Source organism: Elephas maximus, chromosome 4 (genome assembly GCF_024166365.1).
Source record: "Elephas maximus indicus isolate mEleMax1 chromosome 4, mEleMax1 primary haplotype, whole genome shotgun sequence".
In the NCBI taxonomy this organism is placed as follows: Eukaryota; Metazoa; Chordata; class Mammalia; order Proboscidea; family Elephantidae; genus Elephas; species Elephas maximus.
Window position 1 is genome coordinate 50,036,531 of NC_064822.1, and position 23,812 is coordinate 50,060,342.

Consider the following 23,812-nt stretch of genomic DNA (forward strand, 5'->3'; position numbering starts at 1 on the left):
TTAAATTGATTAGCTCTCTTTTATTATGATGAGCAAGAAACTTAGATAACTAAATAAAATATAATAGCTCCCTGGGAATACTAATATCTCCAAACTAGTTCTAATACAGGTATTGCTTCCAACAAGGTGTAATAGGGAAAGTAGGTACACCATCGGTACGAATCAGATGGACGCTGAGGACATCACGCTCAGCGGCTACATTCCACATAAAAACGTATCCAAAAATAGTAGCTCTTCTTAGTCTTCTCTGTGGGTTTGGTGCAATTTTCATCCTTGAAATGAACTGTTTGACCTTCGTTATCTCAGCAGATTAATCTGGCAAATGGAGAATACAAAGGGGAATATTTGCCAATTTTCATCAGGATAGTGTCAGACTCATCTATTCTTTTGTTTTTCCATACACCCAAAGCCAAATGAGCAGTATAGGAAATAAATGTTTTTAGAATAACAACTTAAGACTAGTTGAATCTATACTGATCAGACTAGGAACAATATTTTCCTAGCTATTTGAACTGATTCTGAATCCCATGGAAAGATGGAGATAATACCTATCACATATCACACCAACTTCAGCTTCTCTATGACGGGAAGAAATTAACATTTTTTTCAGCATCTTCTATGTGCTGGCACTATACAAAGCATTTTTACTTGTCTTTAATTCCCATAACCAGAGTTGAATTCAGCTGACCTACCCCAATACAGGGAGCCCTGGTAGCACAGTGGTTAAAGAACTCAGCTGCTAACCAAAAGGCTGGCAGTGGGACTCTACCAGCCGCTCCTTGGAAACCCTACGGGGCAGTTCTACTCTCTCCTACAGGGTTGCCATGAGTTGGAATCGACTCAACAATGATGGGTTTGGTTCAGTTTTGGACCCCAATACAACATACTGGCTGGCCTCCAGTATAATTGGCCAGACATTAGTTCTGATTGGTCTATGCCCTCAGTGACTATTCAGGAGTACTGTTATTATTATCTCAATACTTACAAATGAAGGAACTGAAATTCATGTGAATAAGTAACTTGCTGAGGGTCACACAGGTTTTATTATGCCTCATTTATTTTTCTGTTTAACCTATCTCATGTTTTCACTTCACCGAGAATGTTGAGATTAAATTTTGTCATACTTTTTTTTTTCTCTTATATGTGCTCAGGGATGCTAATAGTGTAACTTGAGTATATCCATATATATTAAAGGAATCATTATTTTTTTTAATTATTTCCAACAGGATTGAGTATTTAGGGTCCAGAATATGCCAATTAGATAACACTTGCTTAGTGGTCACTTTGTATAGAACATTCATCCTAGTCATTCAACAAATGAAATGTGGTCCACAAGTATTTTCTATCTGAAATGAAAACCATCAGAGTTGGGAGGAACTTCAAAGTTTCTCCAGTCCCATCACCCATCTGGTGCCTGAATGTTTTATACATTTCAAACACTTAACTTTTCCACCCATGCCTGAATAATTGCAAGAATAGAGAACTCATCTTTGGAAACTGTGTCTATTAGAAATTTCTTTCTAATAGCTTCAAACCATTGGCCTTAATTTAGAATAAATTTAATACCTCTTGCATATGGTAGCTCTTCAACTGTTTGAAGACAAAGGTAGTCTATCTTATACTCCCATCAAGCTTTTCTTCTCCAGAATAGACCGCCCAAGTTCTTCAGCCATTTCTTAAACGGAAATCATTTCAAGTCCCCTCATAGTCCTGGCTGGTCTCCTTTTAATGCACTCCAATATATATATTCCTTCCAATTAGAGTGCCCTGAACTAAGATTCCCTGTTTTGGTTTGGCCTGGTTACAAAAATGCAGTCTTTTCTTGTAAAGTAGTCGGGCACACTAAACACACATAGATAAAAAGTAATTTTAAAGCACTGCAAAGTGACATAAAATCAAATGCAAACCCCTATGCTAAAAACTACACATTTTGGCTAAGGAGATACTGAAAGATCCACACCAAAGAAGTCTTCCTAGAAAAGATGAATTCTGATCAAATACGCGCTACGGGATTCACAGAAAAAAAGTGTAGAAAGAATTTTGTGTAGGAAAAAAAAAAAATGGGCATATTAAGTGGTATCCAGAGTTCAGAAAACAGGTTTGCCCAACCAGAGCAGAGGATCTTCAGTAAAAATTTATTAAAACTTGGAAGATTGTGAAAGGAGGAGAAGAAATGAAGGCAAGAACTGAAATATCTTCACTGTTTTCTGTGTGCCAGGTGCTTTACATGCTGTATTTCGTTGAATCTTCATAATTAACCTGCTGGGCACCAGCATCCACATTTTAGATAAGAAAAAAGGCCAAGTTAGCAAAAGATGGAATCAGGAGTCAAGCTTAAGTTCTGTTCTGGCTACAGAGCCTCAGACTTTGCCCCTACATCTCATAGAAACAGGGACAGTCCGTGAGAGGGTCTCTAAATGCCAGGATAAACATAAAGAAGCTATGATCCTGCTTCTGTTTTATGGTGACAGAATGTATTATTGCTGGCAGTGAGGGTGCTCAGAATGTGGTGTTTTAGCCCATTAAATTCACACATGTATAATGCTAGTGTAAGTAAAATTCCTAGCCATTAAAACTCTGGATGAAAGCGTATGCCCAAAACTGTTCCCTTGAATCAACAAGAGAATTCCTTCTCAGATCACAGTCCTGCAAGTGAAAATATACAAGCAAAAGAAGTTCTGAAGGCTTAAGAATGCAGTTCTATTTACAATAGCATCAAAAAGAATACTTAGAAATACATATAACCACATAGGCACAGATTTGTACACCAGAAGTGATAAAACATTACTAAAAGAAATTAGACTTGAATAAATGGATTGAAAGACTTGAAATTGTTAAAATGGCAATACTACCCTAAGTGATCTACAGATTCATTGTTATCCCTACCAAAATCCCAGAAATCCAGAAATGGGAAAAAAAAAAAAAATCCTAACTTCTTATGAAATTTCATGGTACCCAGAACAGCCACAACAATCTTAAAAAAAAAAAAAAAAAGAACAAATTGAAAGACTCACACTTCCTGATTTCAAACTTACCACAAAGTTACAATAATCAAAATAGTGTGACACTAGCATAAGGTTAGACATACAGACAAACAGAATAGAATTGAGAGACCAGAAATAAATCCTCACATTTATGATCAATTGATTTTTGATAAGGGTGCCAAGACTATTTTATGGGAGAAAGAACAGTCTTTTCAACAAATGGTGCTGGGACAACTGATCTTCACATTCAAAAGAATGAAGTTGGACCCTTATCTTACATCATATGCAAAAAATTAGTTAAAAATGAATCAAAGACCCAAATTTAAGGGCTAAAACTGTATAACTCTTAGACGAAAACATATGAGAAAATCTGCAAGACCTTGGCTTTGGCAATGATTTTTTAAATATGACACCAAAAGCACAGGCAACAAAAATATATATAGATAAGTGCAAGTTCATTAAAATTAAAAATGTATGCAACAAAAAACATTATCAAGAGAGTGAAAAAACAACTCACAGCATGGGAGGAAATATTTGCAAATTATATATTTGTTTAAGGGTTTATATCCAGAATATACAAAGAACTCCTACAACTCAACAACAAAAAGACAAACAATACAATTTTTAAAATGGGCAAAAGACTTAAATAGACATTTCTCCAAAGCAGATATACAAATGGACAACAAGGACCTGAAAAGACGCCCAACATCACTAGTCATTAGGAAAATGCAAATCAAAACCACAATGAGGTGGTTTCACACCTATTAGGATGGCTATTGAAACCCTGGTGGAGTAGTGGTTAAGAGCTATGGCTGCTAACCAAAAGGTCAGCGATTCAAATCCACCAGGAGCTCTTTGGAAAATTTTTGGGGTAGTTCTACTCTATCCTGTAGGGTCGCTATGAGTTGGAATTGACTGTAAAGGGTTATTGTTGCTGTAGGATGGTTATTATCAAAAAATGGAAAATAATATATATTAATAGGAGGTGGAGAAATTGAAACCCTCATACAGTGCTGATGAAATGCAGCTGCTGTAGAAAAAAGTTTAGCAGTTCTTCAGAAAGTTAAACATAAAATTACCATAGGATCCAGCAATCCCATTCCTGGTATATACCCAAAGGAACTGAAAACAGAGACTCAAACAAATACTCATATATGAATGTTCATATCAGCATTATTCATAATAGCCAAAAGGTAGAAATAACCCAAGCGTCCATCAACATCAACAGATAAATGGATAATGGAATATCATACAGCCACAAATAGGAATGGAGTACTGATACATACCACAACATGGATAAATCATGAAAACATGAAATGAAATAAGCCAGGCACAAAAAGAGAAATGTAATTTCAGATATATGAAATATATAGAATAGGAAAATTCATAGAGACAGAAAGTAGATTAGAGATTACCAAGGGTGGCAGGAAGGGAGGAATAAGGAGTTATTGCTTAATGGTACAGAGTTTCTGTTAGAGGGGATTGAAATTTTTGGAATTAGATGGTGATGATAGCTGCACGACATTGTGAATGTAATTAATGCCACTGAATCATACACTAAAAAATGGTTAAAATGACAAATTTTATATTGTATATATTTTACCACAAAAAAAAACTGTAAAAAGAAAAGAAAAAAAGTAGGCCCAAAGATAATTTAGCTTTACATTATAGCTTTACTGCATTTTTCGATAGTAAATCACTTCATTGCATAATCCACCCTGTATCCTATCAAGCTTACCAATTTTTTCACTGAATATCCCCAGTCTAGTTCTGTCACATGTTAGATGCTGAAAGTGACCCTAGTCTAGACCCTACACTGGAGCCCATCCATTCCCCTGTGCTCTACAAACGTGAAAACTGGAGCCAAAGGAGATCACAAAGACAGTGATGTCCACAGCTGAAGCCCAAATCAAGGCTTTTGTATTCTCTGCTGCCTCCCAGGACTGTTGTTGTTGTCGCTGCTAGGTGCCCTCAAGTTGGTTCCACCTCATAGCAATCCTATGTACAACAGAACGATGCTGCCCGATCTTGTACCATCCCCACAGTCATTGCTGTGTTTGAGCCCATTGTTGCAGCCACTGTGTCAATCCGTCTCCTTGAGGGTCTTGCTCTTTTTCACTAACCCACTACTTTATCAAACATGATGCCCTTCTCCAGTGACTGGTCCCTACTGACAGCATGTCCAAACTCCACGATACAAAGTCTCACCATCCTCGTTTCGGTAGCATTCTGGTTGTACTTCTTCCAGGACCGTCTCCTTTGTTCTTCTGGCAGTCCATTGTATATGCAACATTATTTGCCAACACCATAATTCAAATGCATCAGTTTTTCTATGGTCTTCCTTAATTCATCACTCAGCTTTAACATGCATATGAGGCAACTGAAAACACAATGGCTTGGATCAGGCACACCTTACTTAGTCCTCTAAGTGACATCTTTGCTTTTTAACATTCCAAAGAGGTCTTTTGTAGTAGATTTGCCCAATGTAATACGTCATTCGATTTCTTGACTGCTGCTTCCATGGATGTTTATTGTGGTTTCAAGTAAAAAGAAGTCCTTGACAATTTCAGTCTTTTCTCCATTTATCATGATGTTGCTTACTGGTCCATTTGGGAAATTTTTTTTTTCTTTTTATGTTGAGGTATAATCCGTACTGAAAGCTGTGGTCTTTGATCTTCATCAGTAAGTGCTTCAAGCCTTCTTCTTCACTTTCAGCAAGCAAGGTTGTGTCATCTGCATATTGCAGGTTGTTAATAAGTCTTCCTCCAACCCTGATCTCTCATTCTTCTTCATATAGTCCACCTTCTTGGATTATTTGCTCAGCATACAGACTAAGTATGGTGAAAGATATGACCCTGACGAATAACTTTCCTGATTTTAAACCATGCAATATCCCCTTGTTCTGTTCAAACATCTGCTTCTTGGTCTATGTACAGTTTCAGTATGGGCACGACTAAGTGTTCTGGAATTCCCATTCCTTGCAATGTTATCTATAATTTGTTATGATCCAACAGTCAAATGTCTTTGCAATAAACCACAGGTAAACATCTTCCTGGTATTCTCTGCTTTCAGCCAAGATCTGTCTGACATTAGCAATGATACCCCTCTTTCCACATCCCCTTCTGAATCTGGCTTGAATTCCTGGCAGTTCCCTGTTGATGTACTGCTGAACTGCTTTTGAATTATCTTTATCAAAATTCTACTTGTGTGTGATATTAATGACATTGTTCGATAATTTCCACATTCTGTTGGATCACCTTCCTTTGGATGGGCACAAATTTGGAAGCCAGGTAGCTGCCTTCCAAATTTGTTGGCATAGACAAGTGAGCACCTGCAGCTCTGTATCCGTTTGTTGAAACATCCCAATAGGTATTCCATCAATTCCTGGATACTCGTTTTTGGCCAATGCCTTCAGTGCAGCTTGGACTTCTTCCTTCAATATCATCAGTTCTTGATCATATGCTACCTCCTGAAATGACTGAATGTCAACCAATTCTTTTGGGTACCAGTGACTCTCTGTATTCTTTCCATTTTCTTTTGATTCTTCCTGCATCATTCAATATGTTGCCCATAGAATCCTTCAAAACTGCAACCTGAGGCTTGAATTTTTTCTTCAGTTCTTTCAGCTTGAGAAATGCCAAGTATGTTCTTCCCTTTGGGTCTCCTAACTCCAGGTCTTTGCACATTTCATTATAATACTTTGCTTCATCTTCTCAAGCCACCCTTTGAAGTCTTCTCTTCAGCTATTTTACTTCATCATTTCTTTCATTTGCTTTAGCTACTGTACATTCAAGAGTAGGTTTCAGAATCTCTTATGACATCCATTTTGGTCTTTTCTTTCTTTTTTGTCTTTTTAATGACCCTTTGCTTTATTCACATATGATATCCTTGATGTTATCCCACAACTCCTCTGGTCTTTCATCATTAGCATTCAATGCATCAAATCTATTCTTGAGTTGGTCTCCAAATTCAGGTGGAATATACTCAAGATGATATTTTGGTTCTGATAGTCTTGTTTTAATTTTCTTCAGCTTCATCTTAAACTTGCATATGAGCAATTGATGGTCTGTTTCACAGTCGGCCGCTAGCCTTGTTCAGACTGACGATATTGAGCTTTTTCATGGCCTCTTTCCACAGATGGAGTCTTTTGATTTCTGTGTTTTCCATGTGCTGAAGTCCATGTGTATAGTTGCCATTTGTTGTTGAAAAAAGGTATTTGCAGTGAAGAAGTCATTGGTCTTGCAAAATTCTATCATGTGATCTTCAGGGTCGTTTCTATCACCAAGGCCATGTTTTCCAACTATAGATCCTTCTTCTTTGTTTCCTACTTTCCAATTCTAATCACCAGTAATTATCAATGCATCTTGATTGCATGTTTAATCTATTTCAGAATGCAGAAGTTGGTAAAAATTTTCATTTCCTCATCTTATGCATTAGTGATTGGTGTGTAAATTTGAATAACAGTCTTATTAAGTGGACTTCCTTGTAGGCATATGGATATATCCTATCACTGACAGCATTGTACTTCAGGATAGATCTTGAAATGTTCTTTTTGATGAAGAATGTAACACCATTCTTCTTCAAGTTGTCATTCCTGACATAGCAGACCATATGATTGTCTGATTCAAAATAGCCAATACCAGTTCATTTCAGCTCACTAACATCTAGGATATCGATGTTTATGTGTCGCACTTCATTTTTGATGATTTCCAATTTTTGTCAATTCATGCTTTGTACATTCCATGTTCTGATTATTAGTGAATGTTTGCAGCTGTTTCTTCTCATTTTGAGTCCTGCCACATCAGCAAATGAAGGTCCCAAAAGCTTAACTTTATCCGCATCACTAAGGTCAACTCTACTTTGAGGAGGCAGCTCTTTCTCAGTCATATTTTGAGTGCCTTCCAAGCTGAGGGGCTCATCTTCCGGCACTATATCAGGCAATGTTCCATTGCTATCTATAAGGCTTTCACTGGCCAATATTTTCAGAAGACCACCAGGTCTTTCTTCCTACTTGGTCATAGCCTAGAAGCTCCACTGAAACCTGTCCACAATGGGTGATCCTTCTGTATTCGAAATACCAATGGTATAGCTTCCGGCTTCACAGCAACACGCAAGCCATCACAGTACGACTAACTAACAGGACTGACATCAACTAAATCAAACTTAAATTAGTATCTCCAATTTGCCAGCACATGCAACTGAGATGTCGGAAAAAAATTCAGCCCTGTTTCAGTTACACTGATCTTTTTTCCGCTAAATTGAGTTGTTGCTTAACTAAATTAATCAAATTGGCCTGTTTCTGAAACATGCAGTCTAAGCCTAGACCAGACCTTCCCATTCCAAATCTCTGTTCAATTCTGTGAGAATATGTCTTTATTTAGACAAGCTAAACAAAAAAGAGAGATTAGAGTGCACACACCTAAGTCCTCAGAAAACCTGGAATATGTGTTACATTTCCCAGAGGTTATAAAGTCACTCCCGTTAGGATTATTAACCCAATTTTTACTCATGATTCTAAAACTTGTGTTTTCCTTCCTCAGAGAAATAACCATGTAATAGGAAGACTTAGAAGTCTTGTCTGCTCAGATTGAAATCACACTGAGCCTCTGTTGGGAGTCTCGTCCTAATTTTAAAGGCAGCCTGAGGATCAAGGAGCCGACAGGTCAAAATGAGGACCATGCCCTTTGGATCTTCCTGTTCTCTTTAGACCTTACGTGGCTAGAAACCAGTGCTAAGAAATTTTTTCATAGCCCCAAACTCTCCCATCTGCTCGGTTGCCCCAGGTTATTCAGGAGTACACAACAAAAATTAAAAATGCTACCTGGGTGTCAGCTGTCCCCTCATTTCCTCTTCTTTTTCTTTTTTTAAGGATTTTGCATCTGAAGTGTGTTTGGTGCTGCCCTCCGCCATGGGCACTTAGCAGATTTTAATTTCATAAAACTTTATACAACCAGATACCTTAGGGAACAGTAATTAACTTGGGTTATGTTTTCATTTCAGTGAATTCTGAATGAGAAGTCTAGATACTGATTTTTGTCTGTCACCAAATGGGAAAACACACAGCAGTGTTCATTTCTTAAGTTTTTTTCCTTTGCTTACAGTGAACACTTTCCTAATGGTATTTCCAATTTGTTCCTGGCTTAAGCAGGTCTTCCTGAGGAATCCAATGAATTATTTAAAATAATGAAAAAAGTTTACCTTTGATTTTGATACTTTTTCCTGCCAGTCTCCGATTTGCATTCTTTTCACGAAGTGTTGGCTACTACCAAAAAAAGGGCCAGCATATGTTTAGCAAATATTTTTTTGTGCGTCTACTATAAGCCAGACACTTTTTCTAGCACTCTGTATTAGGGTCGATGCAACATCAATTTTAAAGTTGAACTCAATGTTATTTTAAAATGAAATGAGGAAACGAAGAATTGTCATTACATCTAAACTATAATACTAAGTATAACTTCAAGGGAAAGAATAAACTTTATATTGTGGTTTCTACCATGACACCTCCAATGTAGTTACTAACCTTGGAGTTAACCTTGATTCAAGTTTTGCCATTCACTAGATATTGATCTTGACTGTCAGTTTCTCATCCTGTGGGGGCTTGCAGAAGATAAGCCCCCCGGGGTTGGAAGTCACTCAAAAGACGACTAGGGAAGAGCTGTCTCCTCAAAGTAGAGTAGACCTTAATGACACTGATGGAGTCAAGCTTTTGGGGCCTTCATTTGCTGATGTGGCACGACTCAAAATGAGAAGAAACAGCTGTACACATCCATCAATAATTGGAACATGAAATGTATGAAGTATAAATCTAGGAAAATTGGAAATTGTGAAAAATGAAATACAACACATAAACATTGATATCCTAGGCATTAGTGAGCTGAAATGGACTGGTATTGGCCATTTTGAATCAGACAATCATATGGTCTACTATGCCAGGAATGACAACTTGAAGAGGAATGGCATTGCATTCATCATCAAAAAGAACATTTCAAGACCTATCCTGAAGTACAATGCTGTCAGTGATAGGATAATATCCATATGCCTACAAGGAAGACCAGTTAATATGACTATTATTCAAATTTACTCACCAACCACTAAGGCCAAAGATGAAGAAATTAAAGATTTTTACCAGCTTATGCAGTCTGAAATTGATCAAACATGCAATCAGGATGCACTGAAAATTTCTGGTGATTGGAATGTGAAAGTTGGAAACAAAGAAGGATCAGAAGAAAATATGGCCTTGGTGATAGAAATGATGCCAGAGTTCACACGACAGAATTTTGCAAGACCAACAACTACTTCTTTCCCAATAACTTTTTTCACCATCATAAACAGTGGCTATATACGTGGATCCCACCAGATGGAATACACAAGAATCAAATCAATTACATCTGTGGAAAGAGATGATGGAAAAGCTCAATATCTTCAGTCAGAACAAGGCCAGCGGCCGACTATGGAACAGACCATCAACTGCTCATATGCAAGTTCAAGTTAAAACTGAAGAAAATTAGAAGAAGCCGATAAGAGCCAAAGTACAACCTTGAGGATATCCCACCTGAATTTAGAGACCATCTCAAGAATAGATTTGATGCATTGAACACTAATGACCAAAGACCAGACGAGTAGTGGAATGACATCAAGGACATCAAGGACATCATCCATGAAGAAAGCAAGAGATCATTGAACAGACAGGAAAGAAAGAAAAGACCAAAATGGATGTCAGAAGAGACTCTGAAACTTACTCTTGAACTTCAAGTAGCTAAAACAAAAGGAAGAAATGATGAAGTAAAAGAACTGAACAGAAAATTGCAAAGGGCAGCTTGAGAAAACAAAGTAAAGTATTACAATGACATGTCCAAAGAGCTGGAGAGAGAAAGCCAAAAGGGAAGAACACGCTCAGCATTTCTCAAGCTGAAAGAACTGAGGAAAAAATTCAAGCCAGGAAGAATTCTATGGGGAAAATATTAAACGATGCAGGAAGCATCAAAAGAAGATGGAAGGAATACACAGCATCATTATGCCAAAAAGAATTGGTCAACATTCAACATTTCAAGAGGTGGCATATGATCAGGAACCAATGGTACTGAAAGAAGAAGTCCAAGCTGCACTGAAGGCACTGGCAAAAAACAATGCTCTAGGAATTGACGGAGTATCAACTGAGATGTTTCAACAAATGGATGCAGCACTGGAAGTGCTCACTCATCTATGCCAAGAAATTTGGAAGACAGCTACCTGGCTGACCGACTGGAAAAGATCCATATTTATGCCTATTCCCAAGAAAGGTGATTCAACTGAACGTGGAAATTATAGAACAATATCATTAATATCAGACACAAGCAAAATTTTGCTGAAGATCATTCAAAAGAGGCTGCAGCAGTGTATCGACAGGGAACTGCCAGAAATTCAAGCTGGATTCAGAAGAGGACGTGGAACCAGGGATATCATTGCCGATGACAGATGGATCCTGGCTGAAAGCCAAGAATAACAGAAGGATGTTTACCTGTGTTTTGGTGACTATGCAAAGACATTGGACTGTGTGAATCATAACAAATTATGGATAACATTGCAAAAAATGGGAATTCTAGGACAGTTAATTGTACTCATGAGGAAACCGTACATAAAACAAGAGGCAGTTGTTTGGACAGAACAAGAGGATACTGTGTGGTTTAAAGTCAGGAAAGGTGTGTATCAGGGTTGTATCCTTTCACCATGCCTATTCAATCAGTATGCTGAGCAAATAATCCAAGAAGCTGAACTGTATGAAGAAGAATGGGGTATCTTGGAGGAAGACTCATTAACAACAACCTGCGTTATGCAGATGACACAACATTCCTTGCTGAAAATGAAGAGGACTTGAAGCACTTACTGATGAAGATCAAAGACCACAGCTTTCAGTATAGATTACACCTTAACATAAAGAAAACGAAAATCCTCACAACTGGACCAATAAGCAACATCATAATAAATGGAGAAAAGATTGAAGTTGTCAAGGATTTCATTTTACTTGGATCAACAATCAACAGCCATGGAAGCAGCAGTCAAGAAATCAAAACACGTATTGCATTGGGCAAATTTGCTGCAAAGGACCTCTTTAAAGTGTTGAAAACAAAGATTTCACCTTGAATACTAAGGCGCAGCTGACCCAAGCCATGGTATTTTCAATCACATAATGTGCATGCGAAAGCTGGGCTATGAATAAGGAAGACCAAAGAAGAGCTGACTCCTTTGAATTGTGGTGTCGGAGAAGAATATTGACTACAGCATGGAATGCCAAAAGAACGAACAAATCTGTCTTTGAAGAAGTACAACCAGAATGCTCCTTAAAAGCCAGGGTGGGGAGATTGCATCTTACATACTTTGGACATGTTTTCAGGAGGGATCAGTCCCTGGAGAAGGACATCCTGCTTGATAAAGTACAGGGTAAGCAGAAAAGAGGAGGACCCTCAATGAAATAGATTGACACAGTGGCTGCAACATTGGGCTCAAGCGTAACAACGATTTGAGCACAGTGCAGGACAGGGCAGTGTTTCATTCTGTGGTACATACGGTCACTATGAGTCCGAACAGACTTAATGACACCTAACAACAACAGCAACAAAGGATATTGATCTTGGATAGTGAATTATTCACCAAGCTTCTGTCCTCATCTATAAAATGGAAATAATAGTTTCTACCTTAAATGGTATTATAGCTTTTAGTGAGATACTGATACCTGGAATGCACTCAATAAATGGCAATTTTTCCAAGCCAATGAAACTCACAGGCAGCCACCACCCATCTGCCAGTGGAGCCTTGCATGTGGCTATGACGCTGAACAAGTTTCAGTGGAACTTCCAGACTATGATACACCTAGTGGTCTGTTTTCAGAAATCAGCCAATGAAAAACCTATGAATCACAACTGCAACTGATTCTATTTGCAACTGATCACGGGGATGGCTCAGGAAGGTGCAGCATTTCACTCCATTGTGCATGGGATCGTCATGGAGTCAGGGGCCGACTCGATGGCAGCTAACAACAGCAACGACAATCATCCTCATCATCATCATGAATGTAAAGCACTTAGTGTTATGGATTGAGCCTTCACCCTTGTCATGGATTGAATTGTGTCCCCCAAAACTGTGTGTCAACTTGGCTATGCCATGATTCCCACTATTGTGTGGCTGTCCTCCATTTTGTGATCTGATATAATTTTCCTATGTGTTGTAAATCCTAACTTCCATGATGTTAATGAGGTAGGATTAGAGGCAGTTATATTAATGAGGCAGGACACAATCTATAGGATTATGCTGTATCTTGAGTCTATCTCTTTTGAGATATAAAAGACAGAAGCGAGCAGAGAGGACAAGGACCTCATATTACCAAGAAAGAGGAGCCAGGGGAATAGCACAGCCTTTGGACCCAGGGTCCCTGCACTGGGAAAGTCCCAGACCCAAGGGAAGATTAATGACAAGGAGAGCCAACAAGGACAAAATGCTTTTCCCTAGAGCTGGCGCCCTGAATTAGGACTTCTAGCCTCCTAAACTATAAGAGAATAAATTGCTGTTTGGTAAATCCATGCACTTGTGGTATTTCTGTTATAACAGCACTAGGTAACTAAGACACCTAGTGAACTGCCCAGCACACAGAAAATAGTCACTAACTAACAGCTGCTATATTTTGCTTACACAACAAGAAGCATATGTTGGTAATCTCTGCAGAATAGCTCTATATATACAGGTATGTTAAGACGATCTCTTTATCTCTGACTTATGCTTCTGGCACCTTGCAACTAAAAGAATCCAAATAAAGTGTTAATTTAGATAAATTTTTAAGTATGTCAATAAATATTCATTAACTGTGAATGTGTCCTATGGACACATTTTTTCTTGAAGTTCGGTTTTTTTCATTTCAATTTTAGAAGACACTGAAACTAAACTGAGATGATTTTTGTTACAAGTCCTTGTCAATGCACGCTGTCAAGTTGATTCCAACTCATAGTGACTCTATAGGATTGAGCAGAACTTCCCCACAGGGTTTCCTAGGCTTTAAATCTTTATGGGAGCAGATCGCCAGGTCTTTTCTACCACGGAGCAGCTGATAGGTTCGAACCACTGACCTTTCAGCTAGCACCTGAGCACTTAGTCACTGCACCAGCAGGGCTCCTTACAAGTCCCTAGGAAACATATTTTAATCAATAGATGGGAGAGATTTGTAGTTTGTCTGCCAATGGCTTGCCTCTATATGGTTCCACTTTCACAATGCTTTCAGTACTGGAAGAAAGCTTGTCTTCTCATTTATACTTTTGATTTGTATTATCTATGAAGACTTTGCTACGTAAAGACACCATTCATCCTGATGCCTGTCTGAATTTTAACACATTTTTCTTAATGATGCTCTGCTATGGTCTCTGTACAATAAGAAGACAAGCAAATTCCAAAGCAATTTTAACCGATAAGAATAATTCTCTCAGGAGGCCTGAAATTTTCTTGTTCATGGCTTCTTGAAAGGAAATGCATCTAACTGTTAGCCTTGGTTTGGGAAGACTCTTGCACTGAGGTAGGGAATAAAATACTTATTTTACCCTTTAGTTGAGCCGTCATTGACTCTCCTAGTGGAGCTTGGTGGCTAGACTTTCAGGAAGTTCATAGGTTCAGACAATTCAAGTGGGTCTTTGAAAAATGAACCAAATGACTGATGTCCACTGTAGCATGGAAACAATGAAGGTACTAATAACAAATCACTTCTTATCTACTCATTAATGGAGGTCCCCCAAGGACTTCTAACAGGCCATATTGCCAACCTAAGTTGGTTGGTACATGAACATAATAAAAAGCACCTCTTTCAATAAGTTTCTTTTTAAAACAAAAGCACACGTATACAAAAAAGAGAAAGAAAACCCTTTCTCCCCGCCCTATGAAATATGACCACCAACCATATTCTTCACTCAGATCAAGCTTTACACTATCACTATGAAAGGCTTAGGTAATAAAATGACCCCAACTCAAAACCATTTTATTTTTCTCTCTGTTTCCCCCTTGAAATTTTGTTTTCTGGAGCAAAAAACTCTCTATTCAGTAGTTTTAAATTTGCACCATAGGTGTGACCTTAGCAAGAAACAAAATAAGAAAAATATTTTATACTAACATAATATTATGAGGTTTACAAGTAATTTCACGTAAATCATTTCATTTGATAGTATTCGTTCAGTAAGTACGAACCCAGCTGCTGCTATTCAAGTCCTACTACAGGGCACTGGAGATACAAAGAAGAAAGATGCTTCCAGTTTTCCAAGGGTTCCAAGCCCAGCAAGCCCATAAGGTGCCAAGTCCAATAAACCCATAAACAATAAATGCTGTTGTGGTTGCTAGATGCTCTCATATTGGCCCTGGCTCATGGCAACCCCATTCACAACGAAACGAAATGCTGCAAGGTCTCGCGCCATCCCTGAGACTAGCTGCAGATTGGACTATTGTGATTCACAGCGTTTTCACGGGCAGATTTTTTAAAGCAGATTGCAAGGCCTTTCTTCCTCTGAAGCAGTTACCCTACCGTACCACCTGTTGCCATTGAGGCGATTCCGACTCATAGCGATGCGAAAGAAGCAGATAGGATAGTATTATTCTGGTCGTTTCATAGGTGAAGAAGCTTAAGGAATTTACCTAAAGTCACACAGCTAGAAAGTGCGAGAACTGGGATGCAAATTGAGGTCTTCCTTCGCTAAGTCCTTTGCTTGTCTCTCCCTGCTCTCCTAACGTAGGAACTTTCTCTGGCTTTCTCTGACAGAGACCTACCAATTTTTTTTTTTTTTTTCTCTGACAGAGACCTACCACATCTAGTCAACACTAGGAATATGGTGGGAACTTAGGGGCACAGCATAATTGCACTTTCTTCTGCAAAAGAATTTTGCAACGTTTATGCCCTGAATTTATCTCAGGTCCACCCCGGCATATGCAATACCCTATGTGTAAAGTGATTTCTGTTTCTTTCAAGTTTTTGTATGGTGCAAACTGGAGGAAAATGTTTTAAAATGGTATTTCTGCCTTAGTTATATGGCTTTTAATAAGTAGTGGGTATCATCTGTCTTTCAAACATTTACTTTCATCTGACTTTCAAATACTCTCAAAAGAGTAAATATTATTGTCATACGTTCAAAAATTATTTCACTGATTTTTAAAGGGGCAAAGGGAATTTCTCTTTCAGCAGCACACACACACACACACACACACACACAAAAAGATTGCCTAAAAAATCTTACCTAATCAAGGGGGTTAAGGGAGCATCTCATTAATTTAAGAAAGCTTAATAGGCACAATCTTAATTGATAGTGTTACAAGAACAGGAAAGAAACTGCCAGATTCCATAAGCCAATCTGTCACAGAGCACATTAAGCAACAAGAACTTTTAAGGTACAATAATGTCTTCACAATTCAGGGATTCTCAAACATACTCAGCCTATCCCATGGCTTTAGTTGGAATTCTATTTTTGAAAAATTGTATGTTTATTGGCTATGTAGTTGTCACTTTAAAAGCACCCTTATTGTCTTTATTTTCTCTTTCACACAGAAAATAGTACCTTTTATGTTCCCCTCTGATTCTTGCCAATGGAGCTGTTTATGGGTTGAATTGTGTCCCCGAAAAATGTCTGGCAACTTGGCTAGGCCATGATTCCCAGTATTGCGTAACTGTCCACCATTTTGTCTTCTGATGTTCCTATGCGTTATAAATCTTATCTCTATGATGTGATGAGATGGGATTAGCGGCAGTTATCTTAATGAGGCAGGACTCAATCTACAAGATTAGATTGTGTCTTGAGCCAATCTCTTTTGAGATATAAAAGAGAGAAGCCAGCAGAGAGACATGGGGACCACACGCCACCAAGAAAGTGCCAGGAGCAGAGGGCATCATTTGGCCTTGGTGTTCCTGCTCAGAGAAGCTCCTCAACGAGGGGCAGACTGATGACAAGGACCTTCCCCCAGAGCTGACAGAGAAAGAAAGCCTTCCCCTGAAGCTGAATCTCTGAATTCAGGCTTCTAGCCTACTAGACTGTGAAGCCATCCACTTGTGGTATTTCTTTTATAGCAGCGCTAGATAACTAAGACAGAGCTTTCCCAGCACCTGGTTCATAGGATGTGATCAGTTTTCACTGTGATCTCTCTGATACAGATTAAAAATAAAAGAATAGAACAGAGCGGAAAAGGACCTTCAGAACATTTTTTAAATAACTTGTTTTATTTGTTGTTGAAAATATACAGAGCAAACGATACACCAATTCAATACTTTCTACATGTACAATTCAATGACATTGATTATATTCTGCAACCATTCTCACGCTCCTTTTCCAAATTATTCTTCTACCATTAACATAAACTCACTGCCCACCTGACCTACCTATCTAACCTTTGGAGTTGTTGTTGTCATTTTGATCCCATATAGGTAGTTCTTTAAAAGAGCGTGATACTCAAGCCACACCCCTCCAGAATATCTTGATCTTATGTTGAAATGTCTCCTGCCTCGGGAGCCAGGTTCAGACACAAACAGAGGAAGCAGTTAGTAAGAGCACTGTTCTTTTGAGGGTAGCTTCAGGGTTGGAAGGAGTGAGGAGAACAAAAACAGCCAGGCTGACAGTAGAGTAGTGATTCCCCTGGTGGAAAAAAGGTAGAGAGGAAAAGTCACGCACTGTCCAATATGGTAGCCACTAGCCACATGTGGCTATTTTGAGCACTCGAAATGTGGCTGATCCAAAGGGAATTGCACTGTAAGTGTAAAATCCACATCAAATTTCAAAGATTTTGTATGAAAAAAATATACATAGTAAATATCTCATTAATAATTTTTGTATTGATTACATGTTAAAATAATATGTTGGATATAGTGTTAAGTGAAATACATTATTAAAATTAATTTCACCTGTTTCTTTTCACTTTTTTAATGTGGCTATCAGAAAATTTTAAATGACATATGTGGCTCACAGTATATTTTTATTGGACAGTGCTGTAATAGAAGTCTAACTTGCCTTATCCTCATGCATCTGAAAAAACCAATGCATCTGGGTAACAGAAAATGGACATGTTTCCCCGAAAATTTCTATCTTGACTGGAAGTTTCCAAGGGACAAATAGCAGAAACAAGGGTTTGATTAACAAGCCTTATTCAAACTCATCCAGTATTTTTCTTCCTTCCAAGCAGAAATGCAGCCTCATAAATGCTCTAAGGAATGCTGTTGTCAAAATGGTTCCCCCTATTCTGAAAAAAATCAGAAACAATCTCCAAATCTCGAGGCGAACCCAGCTCTTGCAGAATCTCTACCTTCCCTATTCAGATGCAGAATATTCCAACAACTATCTGACCTTGTACATAGATCAAGTCGCAGTCATTTGAACAGAACAAGGGGGTACTTCGTGGTTTAAAGTCGGGACAGGTGTACCACAGGGTTGTATCCTTTCACCAGACTTATTCAGTCTGTATAATGAACAAATGATCTAAAGTGAACCATTAAAGATTGAAAGCACATTTCTAGATCTGAGAATGACTCAGTTGAACCCTATTGTCTAGGTGCCATGAAGGAAGACTCATTAATAACCTGCGTTATACAGATGACGCAGCCTTGCTTGCAGAGAGTGAAGAGGACTTGAAGCACTTACTGATGAAGTACAAAGACCACAGCCTTCAGTATGGATTACATCTCAACATAAAGAAAACAAAAATCCTCACAACTGGACCAATAAGCAATATTATGATAAACAGATAAAAGATTGAAGTTGTCAAGGATTTCATTTTACTTGGATCTGTAATCAATACCCATGGAAGCAGCAGTCAAGAAATCAAACGACCCATTGCATTGGGCAAATCTGCTGCAAAAGACTTCTTTGGAGTGTTGAAAAGCAAAGATATCACTTTAAGGACTAAGGTGTGTATCTTAGTCGTCCAGTGCTGCCATAGCAGAAATACCACAAGTGAATGGCTTTAACAAGGAGAAATTTATTTTCTCACAGTCTAGTAGGCTACAAGTCCATATTCAGGGCGTCGGCTCCAGGGGAAGGCTTTCTCTCTCTGTCGGCTCTGGAGGAAGGTCCTTGTCCTCAATCTTCCCCTGGTTGAGGAGCTTCTCAGGTGCAAGAACCCCGTATCCAAAGGACACGCTCTGCTCCTGGTGTTGCTTTCTTGGTGATGTGAGGTCTCCAACTCTCTGCTTGCTTCCCTTTCGTTTTATCTTGTGAGAGACAAAAGGTGGTGCAGGCCACACCCCAGGGAAACTCCCTTTACCTTGGCTCAGGGAGGTGACCTGAGTAAGGGTGGTATTACAATCCCACCCTAATCCTCTCAACATAAATTACAATCACAAAATGGAGGACAACCACACATGGCCTAACTAAGCTGATACACAGATTTTGGGGAGGACAAAATTCAATCTATGACAGTGCACCTGACCCAAGCCATGGTGTTTCAATCACCTCATACACATGAAAGCTGGACAATGAATAAGGAAGACCTAAGAAGAATTGATACCTTTGAATTATGGTGTTGGAGAAGAATATTGAATATACCACGGACTGCCAGAAGAAGTACAGCCAGAATGCTCCTTAGAAGCAAGGATAGCGAGACTATGTCTCACATACTTTGGACATGTGAGGAGGGATCAGGAGGGATCAGTCCCTGGAGAAGGACGTCGTGCCTGGAAAAGTAGAGGACCAGTGAAAAAGAGGAAGACCCTCAATGAGATGGATTGACACAGTAGCTGCAACAATGGGCTAAAGCATAACAATGATCATAAGGACAGCGCAGGACGAGACAGTGGTTCATTCTGTTGTACACAGGGTCACTATAAATCAGAACTGACTTGGTGGCACCTAAGAATAACAACATCTGCCCTTGCAGGGAATAGCCAATCTAAAATGAACCATTAAAGATTGAATACACATTTCTAGATCTGAGAACGACTCAGTTGAACCCTATTGTCTAGGTGCCATGGCTATTTAATTCTTGAACCAAGTGAGGAAATGGAAGAAAAATAATTGTCAAAGCATTTTAACCCTATTGGGATAGTTTGAGGAAGGAGTTTCTCTCACTTGGACATCACATGGAAGAAGATCAATGCCCTTTCATTAGAAAAAAGCTTTGCCCTTAATTAGCGAGAACTGAAAGGATCATCATCTTAATATGTAGTTATCAAATTTCCATCAAAGAATAAGACAGATACAGAAATGTAGATACTATACGGGGAGTCAGATATATATTTGTTTGGCTACAGATCACAGAACAATCTGGCATAAAAAGGTAGGGCCTTTATTTTGTCCTCACATAACCAGAAATCTGCAAAAGGATCCTCCAGACCTGGTGTCGTTGCTCAATGATGCCAACAGCGACCCAGGCTTTTTCTATGTATCTGCTCCATGACATTGAGCTTGTAGTTCCTTATGCTCATATTTATAACCTCCTGCTGCTGAACTTCCTGGTGTTTCCCTGTTTCAGGCAAAAGAAGCAAGAGGCAGTGCCTGTTTCAGGAAAGCAAAAGCCTTCCCAGAAACCCTCAGCTTGTGTCTCATGGCACATGGCCAACCCAGAGGCAAAGAAGGCTAAAGATATGGAAGTTTTCAGCTGGGTTCACTGCTATTCTGGACAGAATCTGGATCCTTTTACTAAGGAAAAGGGGGAAGGCACTTTGGGTAGACAATAGCAGTTCCTGCCACGGAAGCAATCTGGCGAGTTTCTCTAAAAATCTTTAGGTATAATGAAGCTCAAACAGCATTGACAGTTGACAAGTTTGGAAAAAAGAAAACAAAAGTTGAAGAAGAAAAGCATACAAGCTTTCCAGAAACTATCAAATTTATAAATCTGGTTAGAGGCAAATAGGATTGATAACTTTGTTGCCTAACCACTTGAAATCAGGTATTTGTTGATTATAACGATGGTTTTTGTAAACAATTGTCATACATATATTTGAATAATAATGAGCTAATCTAATGATTATCAGAATAATATTGAGTAAACAGAATTTGACTATAAAAGGGTACCTGTGAGTTCAATGGCCAGGAAAACTGTTCGGAAGGGAAAAGCCTGGGAAGAAATAACCTTTTGAGTCCTAGTTTTCTGTGAACGTTATCTTCCAAATGGTATCTCTAGCAAATTTAACTATCCTCCCCCCAAAAACCAACAAACCAAACCTACTGCCATCGAGTCAATCCTGACTCATAGTGACCCTATAGGACAGAGTAGAACTTGCCCCATAGAGATTGCAAGGAGTGCCTGGCCGATTTGAACTGTGAACCTCTTGGTTAGCAGCTATAGTACTTAACTACTGTGCCATCAGGATTTCCAGATCTTCCCCCAAGAAATATATAAATAGTCTATTCCTATTTGATGATTAGAAAGGATGCAGTTGAATCACTAAAAGGCCACAGGTAATTGTCAGCCTACCAAGAAGAAATGACATCAGCCAGCCAGTCATTGATGAGAGGTATCCTTAGGACACCAGGAATGTGACAAGACATTTTTCTATCCTTTAAAAAAAAAAAAGAAAAATCCTTTGAGCACCTTGCAAAAGGGAGTAGCCTTAGAGAAGTGTTTTTCAAACTGAAGTGAGCTGTGAAATGCATTTCTTTTTTATAGAAATAGGATGGGATAGAATAGAAAGGAATGGAGCACCATTACTGTAGGTCACCAAAAAGAAAACGAAGCCCTGACAACAAAGCAAAAACTCAAAAACAAAATGAAGTCAAGTATAGGGTAATGTGATCTTCAGAGCTGTGGAGTACACAGAAAACAGCAGGAGAAGCAATCACAAGCAGTTCTTTGCAAAAAAGGGTGGCAAGTCTTCATCCTACATAAAACCCAATACAACGCATTGAGGTCAAGTCGATCCTGATTCATAGAGACTCTATAGGAAGGAGCAGAACTGCCCTCATAGGGTTTCCAAGGCTGAAATCTTTATGAAAGCAGACTGTCGCATCTTTCTTCCATGGAGCAACTGGTGGATTGGAACCACCCACCTTTCAGGTAGCAGCTGAGTGCTTTAACCATGGCATCACCAAGGCTCCTTCAATATCCTAATTCATCTTTATTCACAATGTGTTGGAGAAGACCTGACACTTGAGGACAAATGGCAAGGACCAAGTTGTACCCAAGAAGGGAACAACACAACCAGGGCCTTCACCAAAGCAGGAAAACTGAGAGGTGAGAGGTGCCACCTGGAGAGAAAGGATCAGCAGATAAACAAGACTTTGCCTGCAGAAGTCACATGTAATTAGCTGTGTTCATATGCCTAAATTAACAGTTACTGCCTTGTGTTGTTATTATTTGCAGGTAATTACTTTTGTTGTTTTCTAGTCACAAGTTAGTCACAAGTTAAAGAATGCTGTCAGTAATTTAAAAGAAAATGTCAGATACGTTAGACTCGATTTGTCTTTACGTATCGATTTTACTTTACTATTTGAATTTACGACAGGAATGAACGTCTAGTAAACAAAGGCCCCATAAGCGATATCCTGGTACTGATAATTTCACAAATGGCATTCTTAGAGGAAGTGGGCCTGTACAAGAACTGTACTTGGTTTACATAAGCCATGTGAGTGTCCCCAAAAGGTTAATGATCTGGTATCCCACCAAACCAATATTCTTTATACATTTGTGTGGTATTTATTTAGGTGAGAAGCTGGGCACTGTGAAGTGGTCTGCCTCCTAACTCACAAGCTCACTCAACAAATGCAAACCATAAAATTAACCTGACCCAAGAAGCCCTGGTGGTGCAATGGTTATGCACTCAGCTGCTAACCAAAGTTTGGTAGTTCAAACCCACTCTGTGGCTCTGAGAGAGAAAGACCTAGCAATCTGTTCCCATAAGGGTTACAACCAAGAAAACCTTAGGCGGCAGTTCTACTCTGTCACAGGGGTTGCTACGAGTTGCAATCGTACCCAACAGTACCCAACAACAATGACAACCTCCTCTGCAGGCAGTGTGGCCACCACCTAAGTCTCACCCTTCCTCAAGCAGTTTCTCGCCATTATAGTTCTTTCCCTGAGATGAATTCTATAAAATATAGTCGCCTCCATCTGATCACATTTCCAGTGATTTTTTAAGTTCATCTTTTAGACTGAGCTTCTAAGTATGTGCCTTGCCAGCCTGTGCCTTCATCTCTTTCTGAACATCCCTGCCACTAGGGTAGCGGCCCACATCCTGGGCATTGTCTGAGACAAGACAGTCATGAAAGAGAAGACGTGTTTTGTCATCTGGTGCTCTAAAGTCCACAGTAGTCCTTCTTGCCATATCACCAAGGCAAACAAGGTAGTACGTCTATCTCCTCCTCTCACAAAGTCTGCCCTGCTGTGATTTCTTTCCCTCTTGATGTTTGCTTGATGAAATCTTAGCTGCATAAACAGGTTTAAGATTTAGAAAAGGCAAGTTATGAGTTGTCCCAGGCCTGAAGAAAGCCTTTAGCTATTACCCTCTTAGTGAAAGCCCTGTCTCCTAAAATAAGGCAGAATTCTCTAAATAATCTGAAAAAGTATAAACTTAGATAAATACCTAAATGAACTTTGGGAAAAATAAATCCTAAATGCTAACCCTAATGTTAAGAATCCTTGTCAAATTCTTTGAGATTGAGTTAAATTTGTCCAAATTTGTCCACTATAGTGGAAAATTGCTGTTTCTACATGTTTAGTCACCCATCTTCCATTACCACCACATGTACTCCAGCCATTTCTTCAAAGAACTGTCTCTGTCCTTCTCTAGTCATATAACTTTAATGGAGCTACTAATCATGTACTCCAACCCCCTACCACAGAGGTGGACTCAGATCCAGCCAGCCATAGATTTCCCTGTCCTTGGCGGCAGCGATTAACCCAGAGTGAGCATGAGA